The sequence below is a fragment of the Trachurus trachurus genome, assembly GCF_905171665.1.
Source record: "Trachurus trachurus genome assembly, chromosome: 14".
NCBI classification, from domain to species: domain Eukaryota; kingdom Metazoa; phylum Chordata; class Actinopteri; order Carangiformes; family Carangidae; genus Trachurus; species Trachurus trachurus.
In genome coordinates, this window is record NC_139903.1 from 4,919,767 (window position 1) to 4,928,166 (window position 8,400).

The following is an 8,400-nucleotide window of genomic DNA, read 5'->3' on the forward strand; positions in this document are numbered from 1 at the left end:
TTCATTTAAAAAGTGTTAATTAATTCTTCAAGTCAGTGGATACAGACTTTATTCTGGGTGACCGCCTCCAGTACAAAACCCTGTAACTCCCTGAAATGGTGAAATATCATGTGAACCATTCATTCGTCTTCTCTAAATGACTTGTTTTTACTGACATAATCAGTTGTTGTTGATCAATCAGTTACCTCTATCTGTAAAATGATCGATGAAGACAGATTGTCTTTTATGTTTTCCCCTGGTGAAAGGTGACGTCCGGTGACGTCTTGTTTTATCTCAACGACACTCTTAATGTTGTGAGAAGCAGGAATCAGCAATTCAACCTATTGATTAATTGATAAGCTCTAGTTCACTGTGGTGCTATCAGGGTGAGATAAAGTGAGGTCAGAGTCTAGACCGACTGTATACTCAGATCTCTTTTCATATATTGATAACTTAACAGCGTGATGTGTGCAGAGCTACAGATATCGATCAACAATTTACATGCTGTACATTTTGTTCTGTCCATGATGATATTGAAAGTGTGAGCGACAGAAAAACCACATCCGCTATCGATCAGATTATTTAGCTCTGTTTGTGACAGTTTTGTGGGTTTTACGCAGGCTTCCTATCTGCACACATCCGAGTTAACTATGCGGCTCATTCAGACGTGTTGTATCACCAAATCATTAACTTTGATGATAACCATCCTTTGCTCTCGAGAACTCACAAGACTGGAACCGATCCTGTCATTACGGCTGCGTTTCACACAACAGTGGCTGAATCATTTATCCATATGCTATCACAAATATACAACTCCTGCCTGATGTACATTATTAAAAGTCTTGATATTGATTTAGCTTCTTTCTGAATGTTATACCTGGAGGGGAAGAGAAGAACTATGTTGTACTGGATATACAGGGCCGGCCCAAGCCTGCACGGGGCCCTAAGCAAAATTTTGTTCTGGGGTCCTCTTCCAATAATACTGATTATAGATCATTTATGCACCTACTATGGTATAAATTTATTTCATTTTTCTTTTCTTTTTTCTTTTCTTTGTGTTTGTGTATGTGTTTGTTAGTTTTGTTTGCAAGTAACAGCAAATCAAACAAGACATTCTTACATGCAAGAAACAGAGCAAACTTTTTCTCCCTCCCTTCCCCTCGTTAAATAAGTAAAATATTAAAACTATAAAAAATAAGATGAAAATAAAGCAAAAAGAAATTTAAAAAAAAAACTTATTTCATTTTTCTAATCGTTAATGACTAATTGTCACCCTTTTCTTTCTTTTACACATCTATGGTAAAAGCGCAGCCTCAATTTACACTTAATATTCAAAGTGAATGGATATTGAATATCATAGGCCTAATAAAAGTAACAAAATAAACCAATAGACCTACTGTAAACACATCATCAGCTTTTTTTTTATTTTTTTGGTAAATAAACTGCAACAACAATTTAAAGTGCAACAAGAACAATTAAGGGTTTTTGTAATTACGCAGAATTTCTCGAGGGGTCGACAGAAGTTACGCACTATAGCTTTAAAAAGTTAATTTAATTGCTCTTTGGGGTCCCTTAGTGGTTTATTATTTATTTATTTATAAAAAATAAAAATAAAAAAGAAATCTGCTGGATTAGAAAACCAGGTTCAGTTGCATATTCTCCTTCTCTGCCCTCAAGTGTAACAGAGCACAATAAGCAGTGCTTGTTGACTGGCTCCGTACTTACATCATTTATCTGGGCAGAACATCTTGTTGCCACCACTCTGAAAAGGTGATTGCCTGTCTGAGAGGAAGGAACGTGGCAAGAAAATAACAGTTACGGCAAGGAGACCTGAGAGGGCATTTTGTACCGTGATTATGTCGACAGTGGTGAAGCAATACCTGCAACTGAGTGCTCATAATAAGAGCGGAATATTCTTAAGGGCATGATTACTTTTATACAACAGTAAACAGCACAATGGGCCTCATGTAAGAGCAATTTTGTATTCTTATCGTAAACGCCCTTTCACTTTAGGCTTTGAGGTTTTTACTCACGAGTGCTCATCAAAAACTGTTTGGACTATTCAAACGTTTTGAGGCAGGTTTCACTCACAAATACATGACAACAAGACCTTCACACTGCAGAGCGCCAAATCCTGCAGAAAAAGACAGCACATCATCATCATCAGCATCAGAGGTGGTGGTGGTGGTGTTAAAGGACCCGAGGCAATTAGGAAATATTAGACATGCATGTGTCGACAGAGGCATATGGAGGGAAGGGTCGGACATAAACATAAACAGCAGAGCCTTTATAAAACAAAATGATCTGTGACTGAGGGAGGGGGGTTAAAGGAATGTGACGGTCATGGAAAGATTAGATTAGAAGAGAGATTTTTATAGCATCCAAGGTGAATGTTAAAGAGATCTGCAGCTGCAAAGAAGCACAACAACATGTTAGTGATGTATTTCCAATATAGGCAAGAGATCCTGTTGTAAATGCTCTTTATTAATGTTTTTATTATTATTAAAGTTTCCAATTTAGAGTTGCTGGAAGTTAAAGGGATAGTTCAGCATTTTGGCAAATTGGCCCATTGCCATAAGGAGCGCAGCCGCGAGCTGCTCAGAGCTACGCTACGGAGGCTCATGGGATTTCTTGGTTTCCCTCATCAAACTCATCAAATACACAATCGAAAAACTCCAAAACACTTTCGTGGACAAGTTGTGACCTGCACATTCACCGTGCTATGAGATAATAACAGAGCGTTACGAGACGGACTTGTTTTTGAGGTAAATACAGAGACTGCTTGTTGAAAAACTGTCCCTGAAGGCAACGCGCATCAGCGGTTTTGCATGAATTTACCTCTAAAACAACTCTGTCTCGTAACGTTCCGATATTATCTCATAGTGTGGTGAATGTGCAGGTCACAACTTGTCCACAAAAGCGTTTTGGAGTTTTTGGATTGTGTATTTGATGAGTTTGATGAGGGAAACCAATAAATCCCATTAGCCTCCGTAGTTTAGCTCTGAGCAGCTTGCGGCTCTGCTCCACCGTTCTAAAAAATAGCTTACACCGACAAATAAAGGTAACGAACCTACTGCTATGACTATAGGGATTATGGCAATGGGCCAATTTGCTAAAATGTTGAACTATCCCTTTAAGGGACTGATCAAGTAAATGAGAAATAATCTTTGAATCCAACAATGATGCACCACTTGACTTACAATTTACAGCAAGATGACGAATATCAGGTCGAAGTTCAGTCTGCAGAAGGTCAGACTGAAGATTTGTGGCGTCACACATTCATTTATTACACATAATTAATTTAACCCATTTCGAAAAATATCCAGTGACAGACGATTTAACTTCAGCGGATGTGCCGAAAACATTTCAGCACTGCAAAAGAACATATGGAGGATTTAATTAAACGATACATATGGGTTTTTTTTCATGGACTCAGAGATCCAGTCTTGGTCAGACACTTATGTATAGTTAAGAAATTAAAAGTTGCAAACACATGCTCTCTCCATCTGCTAATGTTTTTTTTCCATACTCACCTCCTCCACCCCACCCTCTATTTAAGAGGGATTTCGTTTGGGAAGTGCTGCATCACTTACTGCAGAGCTGCCTGGACCTGGACCAAGAGCAACAAAAACAAACTATCTTTCATGTCCGTGGGATTTGGCACCTCTTCTTTTTTTCTTCGGTAAAAGCCGAGCCCTTTGTTGAGTCCATTGTTTGTTGCTTTAAGGGGAACTAGATGACTTATAATTCATCAGGAACACACTAAACCCCAGTGGCCTCTTGACATTTCAGCCTGTTGTTGCACTGGATGGTTTCAACACCTGACAAGTGAAAATACTGGTCGGGGCTGGATGTGTTACAGATAAAGATCTCCCGGGAGCAGCGACTGAAAAACGAGAGAAAAGCTCAAGTGCTATAGTGTTGGGACTATGATGACCTGCTGCATATGTTGTGTATATGTTCTCACTGTGTGCGTGTGTGTGTGTGGAGGACAATATATGAGATTGTAACTGATAGGACTGAGCGGTGGTGGTGGTGGACGCTGAGCCGGCCAAATATTCCTCCAAACATCTTTCTGCTTCTCTATTGATTCTTCAGCAATGTGTCAGATTGAGTGTCTGCCAGTAGAAAGGCCTGTTAAATGGATTCCTTGACATTTAAATTTTCATCTGTCATTCCTCTTTGCCAGCCAGTTGTCACGTTGCTGCGGAGGAAACTATTCTCTCCGCGTCGTGTCCATTGGACTAAGACAAAGCCTATTAGCATTCCTCTTTGGGCCTGTGTGTTTACTTAAGCTGATGAACTGGCTGATGATTTACAATACTTTGAATTCCTCATTGACCCATGCGAGGACTCTAAGCTGTAAGAATAACGTGATTACAGGAGGCCAGGTATAAAGAGACAGATATAAGAAAATTTTACACTTCAGAGATCGACAGCAATCAACAATTTACTTGCTGTACATTTTCTTCTGTCCATGACGATATTGAAAGTGCGCGCTACAGAAAAACCACATCAGCTGTCGATCAGATTATTTTGCTCTGTTTGTGACAGTTTTGTGGGTTTTACGCAGGCTTCCTGTCTGCACACATCAGAGTTAACTATGCGGCCCATTCAGACGTGTTGTATCACCAAATCATTAACTTTGATGATAACCATCCTTTGCTCTCGAGAACTCACAAGACTGGAACCGATCCTGTCATTACGGCTGCGTTTCACGCCACAGTGGCTGAATCATTTATCCATATGCTATCACAAGTATACAACTCCTGCCTGATGTACATTATTAAAAGTTATCATTATCAGTTTTTCATTGTGTTTGCTGTGAAGGCTGTGGTTAGTCTTGATATTGATTTAGCTCCTTTGCTGAATGTTAGACCTGGAGGGGAAGAGAAGAGCTATGTTGTACTGTTGCCCAAAGCAAAATTTTATTTTAGGGCAATATATTTCTCCCAATAATACTTATTATTATTGATCATTTACGCACCTATAAACATATTTCATTTTTCATTCTTATTTCAATCTTTCATGACGAATCATCATTCTAGCCTGGCATGTTTTTTGGTTGTTTTTTTTTACCCATCTATAGTTTTTAATCTGAAATAGTACCTGGTACATTATCATGGTTAAAAAAAAATATCTGAAAAGATCATTAATTAGCAAATACGTATATAAGTCTATGTTTTTCGTTTTGTAGGTAAATTGCTCTTATTTTAGATAATCAACTTATTATCACCTAATTCTGACACGACGAAGACGACCATTGTTGTTTTTAAGAGGGGAGGTTTGTTTGCCAATCTCTCCTGCACAACTTAAACTTAAAGGGATACTTCACCCAAAATCGATAATTCACTAATTTTCTACTCACTGTCATGCCAAGGAAGGGTGTGCAGAAGTAGCTCCCAGTGGCTCTGTTGATGTTTGTGCGTGTAGCTGATGTCATATCTGGCCCTCTACGTTGTGTTTCTCACGGCCTGCCCTAGATGGGGTTCGATCCCACGACCTCCCGCACTGGAGGCGACGATGCTAACCTCTTCGCCAAGAGGTTGGCAACTGCTTGGCAAGTTGGTTAGCATGTCTTTTATGGGTGGAGTGAGTGCACATCCGTTACATGCGCACGCGCAAGATTTGCTGCGAGATGTTCATTCGTCGTTGTAAACCATTGGATGTTTGATGTAAACACGGAAGAACATCTCGCAGCAAATCTCACGTAGCCACTGGGAGCTACTGCTACAACAAGGCTAAAAACACATTACATTATTCAGTACGGACGATGGAGGTATTTGGATGTTTCATAGTGTGTGTTTTGGATGATTCAAAAGTGAACTCTATCCTCCCTGGAACTCCGAAAGTGTTTTGTTAACTCTGAAAGTTCTCCAAACCCTTCCTTGGCATGACGGTGAGTAGAAAATCTGTGAATTATTGATTTTGGGTGAAGTATCCCTTTAATTTGACCTTCTCTAAACTTTTGAATGCACATGTCCAATTGTTCATTGTTTCAGTCTTTATAAAACATAACATGCTGTTCTCTAACAAGGTGATGAGGTGAACAAAGTGTCTGATCCATGAATCCACCACTAATTGTTCTGGTTCAGTGACAGTTTGTACTGAATCAGTCGTCTTCATCCTGATGATCACACCTGTATATTAACAATCCATCAACATCAACAACAGTACCTGGTGCGATGACAAGGCTTCAGACAGACGATGGGATGTTGTCCACTGAGCTCAGAGTGTCACAGAGTGTCATCAGCAAGTTGCCATGGAGACACAGAGAGACTGGAAGAGTCACAGAAAGGCCGAGAAGTGGACGTCCTTTGGTCACATGACAACTTACTGACACATGGACATGTTTTGTTGTGGTATACCCGCCACTGTTGTTAGCTTTGGTTAGAATAGAATAGAATAGAATAAAATAGAATAGAATAGAATAGAACAGAATAGAATAGAATAGAATAGAATAGAATAGAACAGAATAGAATAGAATAGAATAAACTTGGACTTAAAGTGGATGGTAAAAGCTGACTTGCAGACAATAAATATATTTACATAAAATGCATATGACAGTTGGAGACGTAGCCTACATGTACACACACACTCATGACACATCCATACAAGATTAAAAAGGAAAACAAACAAACAGAACATCAGTTATTGCACACTTCCCAAACAAACAAAACACAATACATTTCAATACGTTTCAATAATACATTGTTGGAGATGAAGAAATCACCATCCCATACTGCCCTATTTTCATGATGTAATATCACTGTAGCATCAGCTTTTTCATTTTCCATACATTTGATCCGAACATCAAATATCCATAACACTTTTTGCGAGTAGTAGCCTATAATGTGCAAATAAACTAATCTAATGTGGGACGTCACTCTCTGACCCTCACTCTGCAAAATGACTTCAAAACAAGAGAGGATCAGACCTGAAGACAAACAGCTGAACTAAATCAACCCTCTCCCTCAGGACAAAGTTCCTCCATCCGTGAGGATAATTCATGAAAGATTGAAATGCTTTGAAAAAAATAAACAAAAAACAAAAATAAAACACTCTCTCTCTGTCATCTGTGATGCAGAGTTGATGGTTTCATCAGAAATATCTCAGATTTTTGCCTCCGTCTCCATGTGCTGGAGTAAATGGAATTTAGCTTGTGGTGCTCTTCAGTATTAAAAAATAATCACATTAAAAAAGAAATCAACAGTAAACACATGTCTGAGCAAAAACAGTTGCTCACTATTTTCCACTGGCCACATCTACAGTAATTCATGTTATACTGAGTAATCCAGCAATAGGCTTTAACTCATAATACAGTATGTATTATAGTTCTTCATTTCTATGAACTCTGAGCAACTTTAACTTTGGATTGTTTGGTGATACAGAGATGAGAATATCTGCCATAACATCAAACAGTCTTTGCTGTATTTTTAATAAACACAAACTCATGAATCTCACTGTTGACTTCACGTGCACATCTCATGCACTTTCAACCAAACTTTCCTAATTCACTCTGTGCCAACGTATCATATATACAGTATATTTTTATTCTATTCTTGTAAAGAACTGTTAATATACTCTTGAAATAGCACATAACTGTACAGAATGTCTCTCTCTATTATATGTTGGTTTTATATCGTTTACTTTATATATATTATACATTTCCCATGTGTGGGATAAATAAATAGTCCTATGTCTTAAAGGGATAGTAGCATTTTTTTTTAAAAAGTGGGGTTGTATGATCTACAAATAGCCCCTAAGTACTTTAATTGCAGTAGCAGACTCTCTACACTCCTCCTGTTAGCAACGCCAGCCCATAGCCCTGCCCAGAGATTTACAACATGTATTGTTGTGAATGGACCCAAAGAAACGGCCTATTTTCGTGGCCTAAAAGAGGTTTTACTTGAAAAAAAAATACACAGTTCCATTGTTCGCTATAATATAATTTTTTCCAGCCCCTCAAAGTGCAAGAAAAACACAGTTTTTATTTGGACCTAACCAACTGCTGATCGGCGGGCGCTAACCCTGGGCCGGAGGGATACGTAAGTTGGTTAGGTCCAAATAAAAACTGCGTTTTTCCTGCACTATGAAGGGCTGGAAAAAATTATATTATAGCGAACAATGGAACTGTGTATTTTTTTTTTCACATAAAACCTCTTTTAGGCCACGAAAATAGGCCGTTTCTTTGGGTCTGTTCACAACAATGTATGTTGTAAATCTCTGGGCAGGGCTATGGGCTGGCGTTGCTAACGGGAGGAGTGCAGAGAGTCTTCTACTGCAATTAAAGTACTTAGGGACTATTTGTAGATCATACAACCCCACTTTAAAAAAAATGCTACTATCCCTTTAAGTAATCTGACCTTTAGTAAACATATCACTACTGGCTCCAATAAAAACATGTGTACACTTTCTGCA